Here is a 13785-nt window from a genome sequence, read left to right as displayed (position 1 = left end):
GTGCGCTTCTGGAGACCATATGCAGAAATGACTAGGAGTCTCCTGGGAAAGAATTTAAGGTGAGGGCAGAGACAATGAGACAACACAAATTTGGTCCAAGGAACAAAGCTCAAAGTAAGGCTTTGGGAGTATTTTGCATTCTATGCCTCCCCGGCCCCGCACTCCCCCGCCCTCCTTGTCCTAGGCACTGGTATTAGAGCCTTGAGGAGCAGAGACTGAAATACAAGGGCACTAAAGCTCCTCTGTCACTGCAGTTTCCATATGTGGTAACTTGGTTACGCACAGAGAGTCAGCCTAAACCTTTGTTGCAGTTCTCTGGGTAGCTGATGGCCTGGCCAAGGATCAGAGCAGCCCACACCAGGCTTGGCTTGGGGTTTGGTGGGAGCCATGGTAGGAAAACGGCCTTGTCACATGCAGCGGGCAGGAAAAACCCTGCAGATACTCCTTGGAGTTCTCTGACATGTTTGAGTGTGGGGGTGGGCTAGGGCAGGCCTGGATTCTGCTATTGTGGGTGGAAATGGAGCTGGAAATGGAGCTGTTTCTAACACGGAGACCCTAGTGTTTGATTTGAGACTGGAATGATGTGGGAAACACTAGTGAAAACAGGAGTATAAAACCAGTAACGTTTATCAAAAGCCTGTCATTGCTCGAGATCATTGAAAAACAATAAGCTGACTTTCAAAAACCAATAAAAGAACTTATAAAATGTGTTGTAATTTAGTTAAATTGATCAATAAAAAGAATTTACTTTGCATAGATGTAGATAATAAACTTGTTACAAAATAAATCTCCAGGATTAGAACCCATTAAGAGTACCATAACCTTTCTTCTGTTCCCATCATAAACTTGCGGTCTTATGGCCGGAAGCCGCACCTGCGGTGAGAAGGCAGTTGTGGTCCTGCCCTCTCCTCCTCTGCTCCATGGACCAGCTCAGGGGAAGGATGTGTAATGCTTCGCGCCAGAGCTAGACTCAGTTCAGGGGCCTTCCTAGTTCTCTGAGTAAAAGTCTTGCTCCAAGGAGCTTCCAGGAAATGCGAGTCTCTGTGGCCTTCCTTGCTGCCCTCGGTCTCTCTCATCCATCTCAGACCTAGTGTCTGGGAACATTTCAGCATCTCCACTCAGGCCTCCATTGACCCAGCAGCTGCTCTCTTCCCAGAGTAACTGGGAACCCCAGAGATCAGAGAATCTCACTGGGTCACCTTTAATTGTGGGGAAATGTTCCGCCTTTTCAATCGAGTACTGTAGTGACTGTGCTGCCACATGCAAGGCGCTGTGCTGGGCAGAGCTGGGAGACCTGCAGGGCTCAACACAGCGCCTCTGCCCTAGGAGTATTTGGGGACAGAGAACATACAATGAAATTAGCAAAGGAAGAGAGAAGAAAACAGAAGGATGGTGTCATGGAATGGCTAAGAGTTTGGGCTCTGAAGTCTAAGATGATTGTATTCAAATCTCAGCTGCTATAGGAGATTTTAGGGAAGGTCTATTAACCTCTTAAATTTCAATGTTCTTGTCTATAAGATGGCAATCATCATAATACTTTCCTTTGCTTCAGACACAAAACCACCCCTGAGCTGTATAGGCCCCAGGCAAACATTTGTGTGGGTCCCCTATTTATATAAACAACTGGAGTCTCCCATCTGGTGGCCCAATCTCACACCACCCTGCAAAAGAAACACCACTCTGGGCAGTGGGAAGGGTTTGCTCACTAGGCACCTTTCCAGAGCCAGGGTCAGGCCAGTGGCCCTGGGATGACTCCATAAGTGTGAGTCTCGGAGCTCCTTGGCACCTGGTTGACCCTACATTGTGTAAGGGAGCTGTGGGCCCAGCAGTGGTGAAGGACCAGACACTGGTGAGAGACCTAGAAAAGAGTGAAGAAGGTGCTTCAGAAAATCACAGGTTCTCTGAGGTGCAAGACTGGGGTGTGGCCCTTTTTTTGTGTGAAAATGAAAAGAGATAATTTATGAAAAGCATCTTGACAATTAGTGTGGCTATGAGCACATAATAATTTCTCAAAAATAATATTATTAGTGTTCTGACAGCAATAACTGCCAGATTCCAGAGGCTTGACAGCAATTTCTGGAGGGATTAACTAGAGGGAAGAGATTTAGGGATCAAGTGGCCGCCAGGTGGGGTTGCTGAGAGAAGGTGCGGTCCCACAGATGAGCTATGCAATGGCCTTGAAAGTGTCATCAGGACATCAACAAGTGACAGGCCTTGGAACAAATGGAGGCAATCTTTATTAAAGAAGCGTGACTTGAGTCTTGCAGACCCAGGAGAGCAGAAGGGTTTGCAGGGGCTGGTTGCAAGGACAGGGCAGAGCCTGGGGAGAGCCAAGGCCCAGAGGCTGGAAAGTTCAGGGGGTGCCCAAGGAAGAGTGGGTAAATGCCGCCCCTCCCCCAGCTAGAGCAGAGGTTTGATGCAAACTGTAAAATAGCAGAGGGCTGTCTTATGAGACTGTGATGAAGGGAGAAGAGAAGAGCCCCCTGGAGGCCAAGAGCCACGTGGAGGGTGGCGGTAGGGTGTGTGTGGGGGGATATTCTTTTGAAGCAGGACTCACCAGGAGGAGTATTTCTCCCCTCCCCCAACTAATCCGAGGCTGCCCTGGGCTGTTGAGCCAGAGGTGGGGAGGCTTGAGGAGGTGCTGCTTGCTCTAGCAAACAGCCACCAGACAGCCATGTGTTTGTGCCAGTGCATCCCGAAAAGGATTACTGCGCAAATTAAATTAAAATTTAAGAAACACACACAGCAACGAGACCTTCTAATCTGTAGCTCCAAATAGGCAAACAGCCCTGTTCGAGCAATTAAGCAGCTGTGCTGATGAGGGGCAGCCAAACGCTGGAGCTGCACTCATCACAGCTCAGGTCACGAACGCCCCAGGTTAGGACAGTTTGTGGCGGAAGCGGGCTCCACACCGCGACTCGCCCGCTCCGCACCCTCCTGGCAGCATCTTGTACACCCAGATTGTGCAGGCCTACCCTCTTTCCTGTGAAGGGAAGGACGAATCTAAGAAAAGGTCCTTCACTGGCTTTTGAAGGGGTGGATCGGGTGACCTTTGCCAAGGACAGCTTTAATAGACCCTGGAGAGCGGAGCGCGCCAACAGGCTGCCCCACTGGGGGCCGGGCTTGTCCTACTCACCGGCTTCTCAGCAGCTGGGCTGAGGTGGCAGGACCACGTTCCTCCACCACCATTGTCACACTGTCTTTCAGAAGTGTTCTAAACAGCACCATTTTCTTTCGTGTTTCACATTTGAAAAGAAATATACAGAAAATTTGACAAATACAGAAAACCACAAAGAAAAAAAATTGCTCACAGCCCCTGAACTCTAGAATTCCTGTGTTAGCATTTTTATGTGTAATTAGTTGACTTTTTAAAAATTTAAATCAGTAACAGATGGCATCAGAATACATGTTTGGGGTGAAATTCTTTTTCTTTCCTCTTTTTCTTCCTTCTTACCTACCTTCCTTCCTTCCTTCCTTCCTTCCTTCCTTCCTTCCTTCCTTCCTTCCTTCCTTCCTTCCTTCCTTCCCGGAAATGAGTCTACTGGGTCTTCCTTTGTTGTTGTTGTTGTTGTTATTGCCTTTGTTTTAAAGTCTATTTTGTCTAGTATATGTATTGCTACCCTAGCTTTTTTAAAAATTTGTTTCCATTTTCATGAACTATCTTTTTCTACCCCTTTACTTTCAGTCTCTGTGTGTCTTTCAGTCTGAAGTGAGTCTCTCGTAGAAAGCATATGTAAGGGTCTTCTTTTCTTTTCCATCCAGCCAGCCTATGTCTTTTGATTGGCACATTTAATCCATTTACATTTAAACCAGTTGTTGCTAGATATGTAGCTACTACTATTTTATTGCTCATATTTTTGATCTCCTTCTTCTCCTCCTTCTTCTTGGGTGGGGGCCTGTCGCTTCTGTTAAGAAAATGTGAGTTCTGGTGCCTGTGTCAAGCAGGTCTATTTCAGTGACAAGCAGAATAAGTGGAGTGGCCACTGGGCAACATGATTTTTTTCTCTTTCTAGATCATGTGCCAAAGACAATGCAATACATATAGTAAACTCAGAGAAAAGGCAAATCAAAGGTGTTTTTCAGACATTTAATTCAACAGAAGTTGGCTTTTTCCAATTTTTTTTTTCTTCTCCTTTTCACATTCTTATTACTTTAACAGAATTTCAAGATACTTACGAGTTAAGATACTTAAGACCAAATCAACCGTATGGCTATTGTGCTCTCCAGAACATAAAAATAGGAAGTAACCTAAGAACAGAGAAATAACGATGTCTTCAACAAAAAACACGTACTTTTCAGAGTTCATGGAATCTTAGAATGTAGGATCTTAAAACACCAGAGAGCCTGTAGAGGTGATGTAGCTAAACACCTGGGGAGTCTACACTTACACTCCTGTTAGTGACTATGGCAGACACCATTAATTGATCACATTTTTCCCATTGTCGTGTAGAGATGTGGCCTAAAAATTCGTCTCAGCAAACCATTCTGGTCCTTCTCTATCACTTCATGAGAGTTGGTACTTAAGATGAAAGTGTGCCGTGTGACATTTGACTTAGATATATCACCCACTCTATGGAGGCAGTTTCCCTTATCCTTGGATAAGTAATTTAGGACGTCTTATGTCTGCTTCCAACTTATCTGTGTAGCTCCCAACAATTCTATGTACCGTGAAGTTCAGCCAAATGGAATCCTTTCTGGTCCCCAAAGAAAGCCTTCATTGTTCTTATATTACAATGTAGGTCTTTAGAAGTGTACAGTATTGCTACCACTCTAATAACATTCTAGCATTTTTCAATGAGTGTGCAAACACTGCCTTGGCAGCAGTTTTCTAACCATTCATGCCTTAAAAATTTTATGGGATCACTTCACTTAAATTCTCATACCACTCTATACCTTATAATAAACTCTTGCAGGTGTTTTGTCTCCAAGACTTTTTAATTTTATTTTAAGCTGCTTTAAATTTTTCTCTTGGCCAACATTTTTAGAACATCTAAACATTTCAGAACATCTGGATGAAACGTAAAAGGCTTAGCTAATCTTTCCAATGTTTGGTCTGCCCAGTGCAACAACAGGAAAAATTTCAGAAGGAAAAGCTTTCCTTTTTCTAGATTTAATTTATTGGAATTTGATGTTTTTCTCTACCAGTGTGAAATCACTTATTCTTGCTTTCATTGTCTCAGTCAAATCTGTATCTTAAAAAAAAAAAAAAATCTGTATCTTAGCAACTATTTAAGAGGTACCTTTCAGAATATGTTTTTGTGCAAAGGTAGATAACTATATCTTTCTTGGAGCATAACAAATGTATAGACAGCTACAGGCTCACTAGCATGCTGATTACAAATTTCATGGTAGAAACTCACTGAAATCTCCATAACATTAATATTCATTATAAAAATAGAAGCCAGAATAAGGTGAGTCTCTTCTAAGGGAGAGCTGAGGTTATGGCACACTAAAAACTGTGACATGAAAAACATTTTGAAAAATAATTAATAACTCTTCTGACTTAAAAAATAACAACAAATCTACATTACATCTGTCATGTAAATACAGAGTTCCTTAAATCGATGCCTGCCTGATTATTCTTATTTATTCCAAACCACAATTCCTCCTGTTTCTTTCTTAGATTTAATGCAAAACTCTCCGTCTTCAAGTTGTCAGCTTCCTCTTTTTCTCTCCTTGGTGGAGCTGGCTTACAGCTAAATACCATTGTTACTATGATACTTTTTCATTGCTTCAAAATGTATAGTCACCTTCTGTTCTTCTAGCTGAAATAATCCTTATTCTTTTAATCTTTTCTCAGAAGTTCTGTTTAGTCCCTTTTTTATTGCTCTCCAATGGATCCTCTCTGAGTTCACTAGATTTTGTTTAATTCTGTATTGAACAGAGTAGTTTAATAAAGGTTGTTTTCCATTGTTCCAAGGCAAGTGAATGGTAATACCCTGATGGGGGACTGACAAGTGATACTGCATGAAAAAGCACTTTGTGAACACTAAAGGAGCACCCAAATGGAAGAGATGATTATTGCTTGATTGTACACCTTGAGCAGAGGTCCTTATTTTTGGAAGTAGGGTTTAAATATTTGTTCATTTATTCAACAATAACCTTCTTAGCAAATGTTAAGTGCTAGACAAGTATTAGAAGTTGTACAAAATCTGCTTCAAGAGTCTTTAGCTTTCAACCCTATAGGACAGCTTTACTTGCTATTTCAGTTAATCTCTAATAAGTAGTATAAAGAAGTTCTCAGGGGTTGGGTCAGAGCAATGTTGAACAAGCTCCCTCTACCTTAATCAAAAGCAAATTTCCTCTCCCTTCAGTCATTCAGTCCCAGAATCCCAGAACACAATCTAGGGTTCCTTCAACTCATTTCTACATGAGGGTAGGTTTGCTGTTATTTGGGCATTGTCCCCTCAGACTGAGGGCAGAATTTTTGTCCCTTTGTGTAAATCTTGATGTTTCAGTCTTCAATTTTTTCCATTGTTCTTCTCAGCTGGTTCAAAGAGTTTTCATATAAGTTAGACACATGTTAACTATGTAAATAAGAATGTTGTAGTTTAAGCAGAAACCATTTATCCGATTTATTTTAACAATAATTACAGTGCATTTATTGAATGCCTCCTCTATTCTATAGCATGCTAATCAATGTTCACTCTCACAGGGGGCTCACATCCCAAGAGGTAGAGGCAAACATATATAAAAATGAAACTATAAAGTATTATGTATGATGTGGAGTATGGGAATCAAACAGTTTTACCAAGGGACTAGGGATAGAAAAAGTCTTGAGCTGAATTTCAAAAGATCAGAGGACACCAACTTTCTGTTTTGGTCATGATAGGGTAACAGGCATAAGATTTATAATCTTGTCATAAAGAAATATAAAAGTGTGAAAATAATATGTATTAACTTTACAACCATAGGGATAGACTTGAGAATAGGGAAACGCATGAAGTGAGCTTCCATTCATCTCAGCTTTTTGCCTGGGCACTTTTCTAATCTCTGCACAAGAAGGAGAATCCACACACAGATCAGTAGTCCCAGTGGAAAGAGCAAACAGAGATCAGAGTTTGGTGCTATTGGCTAACTGGAATTGGCTGGTCAGGGTACCTGAGAGGAGAACACTGCTTAGAAAAGTACTTCCAGAAATTTGTATAGGGGTTCTTTTTAGTCTTTAGTTTTTAAGCTGTGCCTATGCAGGGCGAGACTCCATGAGAACTGGTAGAAAATAACTACTAGGACTGTGAGCAGACTGGAGATATCTGAGGTTCCATATTTCTGGAAGATATTGGAATTCTGAAAAGCTAGAGTGGAAGGCCTTGCCAAACATTCCAGACATTTAATTAAGAACCCAGAAAGGCTATACCTTAAGAATAGGACTACTCTTGTCATAGATAAAGGGCTGTTTTTAGATACCTCTTTGCAAAGCCTACAATAAGTCTGAATAAGGTAAAGCTGATCAGCCAGTAAATCAATTACATGCCAGAATAAAATTCAAGACCATTTAATGGAAGACAACATAATGCAGCATCCACAATATGTAGCTCATGATAAAAAGAAGTAGATGTCCAAAAAAGTAGTAACATAATCAGGAGAAATATCAGCTAATACACACACAAAATCAGAAATGACAGATACATCAGAATTAGCAGGTGAGGATTTTAAAGTGGCTATTATAAATACATGCAAAATCTTAAAGGAACAAAAGAACACTGAGTATAAACAGATTGGAATCTCAGGATAAAAATGGAAATTACAAAGGATAATCAAAATGGAAATTCTCAACTTGAAAAAAATATGTAAAATGAAAAATACACTGAAATGACTTACAATTTACAACATGGAATAAACATTTGATGATATCCAATATCCATTCAAGATAAAATTTCTCGTCAAAACATGAATATAAGGAAACTTCTTCAGTCTGCTAGAAAAAATTTATGACAAGCCTATAACTAACATCATACTTTATAATGAATGATTGAATATGTTCCCCCTAGGATTGGGAACAAGGCAAGGGTACTAGTCTCGCCATTTCTTTTTCATACTGTCCTGGAGATCCTAGTCAGTGCAATGAAGTGTGAAAAGAAACAGAAGGTATACAGATTGGAAAGAAGTAAAGCTGCTTTTATTCCCATTTGACATGATTGTACACATAGAAAAATTTAAGAAATCTACCAAGGGCAAAAAAAAAAAAAAAGAAAAAAGAAAAGAAGAAAAAGTTAAACCCATAAATAAATTTAACTGGGTCAAAGAGTACAAGATCATTATATAATTAATTGTATTTCTATATACCAGTGATGTACTACTGGGAAATGAAATTATAAACACACACAATATTTGCAATAGGATAGAAAAGGAATATACTTAGGAATAAATTTAATGAAAGCTGTGTAAGAACTTTCTGTTTAAAACTGCAAAATATTACAGAGATACTTCTCTCGTTAAAGAAGAAATATACTATGTTCATGAGTTATAAACACAATAGTGTTAAAATGACAATTCTTTCCAAAGTGATCTATAGATTCAATACAATTTTCAATTAAAATCTCAACAGGATTTTCATTTTAGAAATAAGCAAGCTGATTCTAAAAATTATATGGAAATGCAAAAGACCTAGAATAAACAAACTAAAGTTGAAAAGAAAAGCAGGAAAAAGTTGTTTTAAAACTTACTGTAAAGTACACAGTAATCAAACAGTGTTATTTTAGTGTAAGGATAGGAAAATAGATAAAGAAATAGATAGAGACCAGAAATAGGCTACATTAATATAGTCAACTAATTTCTGATGAAGTTACTAAAGGAATTAAATGGTAGGAATACTGCTGGAAGAAATGAATATCTTTAAGGAAAAATGAATCTTGCCTCCATCTCACTCACGCCATACACAAAAATTAATTCAAGATAGATCACATACTATATAAAAAATAAATCCACAGAACTTCTAGAAGTAAGCACAGGAGAAAAACATAAATTTTGTGTAAGCAATCTAGCAATCTAGCAATTTCCTAGATAAGTCAAAGAGAGCAGAATCTATAAAGGAGAAAACTGATAAATTTGTTCAGCAATATCAAAAGCTTCTATTTATCAAAAGAGGTTATTAATTAAAAGATAAGAATGCCATATATGGGGAGAAAATATTCACAAAACATATCTGACAAAAGGTTTCTATCGAGAATATATAAAGAACTCTTACTCTTCAATATTAAAAAGACAAAAAACTCAGTTGAAAATGGGCAAAAGTCTTGATCAGAAACCTCATAATAAAGGATACACAAACGGCCAAAACCACATAAAGAGTCTCAACATTATTAGTCATTAGGGAAATGAAACTTGAAACCCAAATGGGATATCACTTCACACCTAATAGAATAAATGACAACAACAGCAATAACAACAGCAACAAAAACTGATGACACCAATGTAATTAATAATGTGGAGCAACCGGAACTCTCACCTATTGCTGATGGAACTGTAAAATGGCACAACCTGTTTGGAAAAAGTGTGGCAGTTACTTATAAAGTCAAACTTATATCCCCTCTTCAACTCTCTAAAATAATATGAACACAAAATAGAATGGGAGCTCCAAAATAAATGGAAACATAAGACAATAAACATTCTTACACTAAGATGTTCATTGCTGCTTTATTATTACTAGCAAAAAAGTAAAAACAATGCAAATATCCATTAACAGTAAAAGCTATAATATAAACATACAATGGAGAACTATTTGGCAATTATAGAAATGAGCTAGTAATGTATGTAACAACACGGATGTATCTTGTGGTATGCTGGTAAATGTTTAGTAAGCAGTTCTCCAATACCTAGTAGAAAAAGTTCTAATTTGTAATGTTTGCTTATTTTTATGGTGTTATTACTCCCACCATGGCCAATTTTAAGCTACCAATGTGATTATACAGAACCCAGAATTGGGAAGAAATGCACAGCAGCATACAATTACACAGAATGAATGTAGATAACCTCAAGAGAATGGATAATAGTGAAATGTAGTTAAAATATTAGGAAATGATGCATTTTGAGATAAAAATGTTCTTTGTTTTAAAATATAATTTATTTAATTGTGAGTTTATATGGTTTAATTTTTAATATAGTTATTTTTAGCAATCAGTTCTCAAAATTCCTGAAAATTTAGCAGTTAGCTCTTAGAAACTAATTTGAGCTAACTCCAGCTTGCTAGTGGATGAATCTCCAAGCATGCTGAATGAAAAAGCCAATCACTAAAGAGTAACTACTATATGGCTTGATTTACATGAAGCTATATAAGAGGCAAAACTAATTTATAAAGATAATAACTCAGAATATTCGTTGTCTCTTGGCTTGGAGTAAAGAATGAGATTGACTAGAAATGAACAGGAGAAAACTTTCTGGGGTGCTGGAAAAGTTCTATATCTTGATAAGATGTATGTTTTTGTCAGATTTTATTGAACTATACACTCAAATCAGTGCGTTTCTTTGCATGTAAACTGTACCTGAATAATAAAGAAAAGCAAAATGAAATTAGCCATATGAACAATAAAATAATTAATGAATGAAGCCAAAATATATACACACACACAAAGACAGTATCATGCCAAAAGAGAGGGCCCACCATGAACAAAGAATATGGAAGTGTGAAAAAGTCTGTTATATTTGACACATTTCATTGGTTCTATTTGTCTAGAGAATCAAGTTTAGTGACAAGATGGCCAGAGAGGCAGGCTGGGGCCTGAGTGACTTTATATAACGATCCATGACAGTGGCCCTTTGATCCAGACCTCAACAAACATTTTCTGTAAAGGGAAGGATAAGAAATATTTTAGACTCTAATTGCATATTCTTCTTCTTTTCTTCTTCTTTTACAACCCTTCAAAAGATAAAACTATTCTTAGCTCAGGATTGTACAGAAAACGATGGACTGAGTTTGGCCTGCACTTGGCAGTCTGCTGGCCTCTGTCCTATACTAAACACTTTGCGTGTATAAAAGGGGTTCCTCCAAGCAGAACCATGACACAAGGGTTACCAGAGAGATTTGGGAGCACACAGAAGAGAATGACTAATTCTTTCTGGCAGAATCTTCTCAGAGGATGTAGCGTTTGGGTTGGGTTTTAGAGGATAAGAAAGTTCACACGGAGAATATCAAGTTACAGGGGATAGATATTTCCACTGAGAGTCAGGCTCTGTCATTTGACAGTCATATGATATGGGGTAAGGCTTTGCTGGCCCTGAGTTTCTTCATCTTTAAGGTGAGTCTTATAATACCCTTCTAATCTGGGAAGAAATGCAAAGAAGATTAAAAGAAAAAAACACCTACAAAAACAAAAGTCCTGCTTGAAAGTTAAAAGTGCCTTAAAAACATGGTTGTTGCCTCAGACCCTTCATCTTGCATGAACCAGGATGACTCATGCCACTTGTGTGTGCTTGGTTATTGCTGAGATCATTGGGTTTATGCCTGAGTGTTTGGAGCTTACCACTCAGCTCTCAAGAGAGGACCGAGTGAGTCAGGAACAGACTTTGGCATCTCCTTGTTGATTGTTATGTAAGCCATTTGCATACTGATCTAAAACTCAATTTGTTCAGCTCCTTGCTTCTTAAAAGTACAAGTCAGATGATTATTTGGTGTTTTCGAGGGTCAGTGTCAGTATCTGTTCCTCTCTGTGCAACTACTAATTTTTCCCATTATTTCACAACGCCTGACATTCTGACACCGTAGATTCAAGTCCTTCTTTAGAATGAAAATAGATTTTGGGGGGTGGGGAAGGGAAGTGGTACATATAAACTAGCTATCAGCCAGTGAAATGACTTAGTGCATCAGATTCCTGGAAATGATGTAATGGAGACATTTGTTTCTGAGTAGACTATCTGGGGCCAAATTCTGTGTGCAAATTTTTTAGTCTTTCTGTTTCTCCGTTTTCTTATACATGACATGAAAATAATGACACTACCTAGTAGTAGCCATTAGCATTTAACATGCAACCATAGATCAGGAACATAGCACAGTGCCTGCCAGATAGTAACACATGTTAGCTATTATTGTTATTTCTAGTCAAGGTCAAGTGGAAACAGTAAAATAGTTTTATAGCTGAAGCTAGGAGTGGGAGAAAGGAAAAACTGAGATGGGACTAAATACAAAGATCATCTAAATTATTGTTTTTTCACATATTGAACCTATTAGTATTGTCTAATGTGAGCAGTATTTCAGTATAGAATGAAAAGTGTCCTTGTCACTCTACCCTAAACAATAAAGTCTTCATCATGGTGAGACTTAGATTATTCTTCTATATTCTTCTATAGCCTACCTATTGCATCTGTTTGTTTATTTGACTGTCTTTTCCTCTCTAGACAGTGAGCTACTTGAGGACAGGGATTCTGTTGTTCATCTTTTTATTTTTATTACTATCATGGGGCCACTGGGTACAAATTTGATGCTCAATAAAATGTTCTTTAAATGAACGCTTAAATAAATATCCATATCTTTAATTTCTTATATGCGTAGGCAGATGTATTTACATATTTATGTTCACAGCTAAATTATTAGGGTCATCAAGATTAGATGCCAAGTACTACGTGCAAACTTGAGCAAATTCCAGAAGTACTTGATCTGTTACTAGTCGATCCAACTCATTTCTCCTTCTAGAAAAAACCCCAAAAATCCCAAGGAAAATGATATAAACCATTTAAACTCTTAAAAACTCTTAGAAAGTAGAAATGTTACCCACTGGGACATAAGGCAAACCTATTTAAAATGGGGATTTTGGGGGGAAAATGCTTTACCTTTATTGACAGCGAGCCAATATGATATTAAACAACAGATGAAATTCAGTGAGAGAGACAGCCAATTTCATCTTTGAGAATTCAGTTAAAAAAAAACAAACAAACCATATTAACTGGTGATTTTCCTGAAGTGATCTGTCAATTTGTTCAGAAAGGTTAATTTGGCAGAATCAGCCTTAAATTGGTTTCCAGGGTGTACCTTAATTGTATTACTTTTCAGCAAAATATTTCCGTCAATCAGAAACTGTTTTTAAAATTAACCCGCTTGCAAAGCTGAGGTCCAGGAGAACTGAGTTCTTTGGCCAGGAGGACAGGGACCTGCATCACGTATCATGAGGGAGAGAGCACTCCATGTGGAAATAGCGTGTTGGGGTGTTCATGGTGCGCTTTGGGCGATAAATTCATGTTGACATGTTTTCTTTTTGGAGAAGTCCTACTGTAGTTGAAAGAGTAAAACTTAGAGTTCTTGTCTTTGGCCTTCCGGTTTCTTTATTTTAAAGGTTCATAACCTTGCTTAAGTCACATCTTTTCCTTGTATCTTGATTTCCTCGACTAGAAAATTTAAGAGCTAAATTAGGTGCCCACGAAGATTTTTTCAAGTTCTAAGCCTATGTGATTATATAAATTATTACCCACAAATCCATTTCTGAGATATTGCGAGGGCTTGAAAAGATATTGGGGGATATTTACAAAGTCAGAGCTATTTGGAGTTTTCAGGAGAAGAACTGTTGGTAATCAAAGGGTACCTAAGGCACTGCATAGAATATCTATTCTTGGGGATGGAAAGCAGCCGGGAGGCTCAGAAAAGAAGCATAAGGTAGATAAACGTCTCTTCTACTGGCTCTCCCGTAACTGTGGTGAGGCCATTATGAGCTGTGTTGATGTTTGTGCTGAGCAAAACACATGTGACCAGTGCATGGGGACTCCACACTGAAAAGACGGTGAGAAACAAGGAGGTTTTTTTTTGGCAGGGGGTGGGAGGGGGGGCGTGCGGGGAGGGAGAGTGGTAAAAAACTCTGCAAA

Source organism: Pteropus alecto, unplaced genomic scaffold (genome assembly GCF_000325575.1).
Source record: "Pteropus alecto unplaced genomic scaffold, ASM32557v1 scaffold88, whole genome shotgun sequence".
NCBI lineage: Eukaryota > Metazoa > Chordata > Mammalia > Chiroptera > Pteropodidae > Pteropus > Pteropus alecto.
This window is presented reverse-complemented; position numbering follows the sequence as displayed.